This window comes from Cariama cristata, unplaced genomic scaffold, assembly GCF_000690535.1.
Source record: "Cariama cristata isolate BGI_N322 unplaced genomic scaffold, ASM69053v1 scaffold32967, whole genome shotgun sequence".
NCBI lineage: Eukaryota > Metazoa > Chordata > Aves > Cariamiformes > Cariamidae > Cariama > Cariama cristata.
In genome coordinates, this window is record NW_009627801.1 from 32,132 (window position 1) to 33,072 (window position 941).

Sequence of the window (941 nt, forward strand, 5' to 3'; positions counted from 1 at the left end):
GTTGGATTGGGCTGGTAGCAACCTGGTCTGGTGGGAGGTGTCCCTGCCCATGGCAGGGGGCTTGGAACTGGATAAGCTTGAAGGTCTCTTCCAACCAAACCATTCTGTGATTCTATGATTCTATGATATCTAGGCCATGAAACAGGAGGAAGATTTGTCTCCCTTTTAAAAATTAAGGTCCCCAAGCAGATAATATTGAAGGAAAGAACACTTATTATTTCCCTCTAGAAGTCTTTTAGTAAAAGAATGTGTCACAATGATGTGCAGCAGGTAGGGCAAGAAACAAAATTGATTGATAGAATAAAAATACTGAATAAAGATTATTAAGGACACCGCCCATTAATACTTTTGGTTATGATGCAAAAGCATATCTTTGATTTGCATGATATGAGCCTTTCCAGAAATACTGTATCAGTTGTAAAATGCCAGGTAGTAAAGCCGAATCATCCATCAAAAAGCAGAACAAGCGGGTTTCTTATTTAGAGACTGATAGAGTTCACCAAAGCTACGAGGTCAGGTGAAATGAATAAGCAAAATTCTCTGGATTTTTCAGTCACCGGGGTTGTAAGAAAAAACCCTTTGTGAATTCCCCCCATTTATGTGCCCGTTATGTCCCCCCGCACTTCGAGGTTTCTCGTACACAGAAAGCAGGAGGAGCAGAGGGCCTGGAGCGGCAGTGTGCCACTCCACACGAGAAAGCTCTGAAATGTGCTTGGGCTGAGAGTTACCTACTGTTCATAATGTTGCGGCTGAAAAGAGTAAAATTAGTTGTATGCTCTCGGAAAATTTGCTGCACGTCTGCTCCCAGTTTCTTTCCATTTCCACCCTAACAAAGCATTGTAATTTTGATCTGTCTGGAGCGCGTTCCTCCTGTATCTTTCACCAGACCTACGCGGGTCCCGCCTGCCTTTCTCATGAAAGTTCGCCCCAGTGAAATTCCC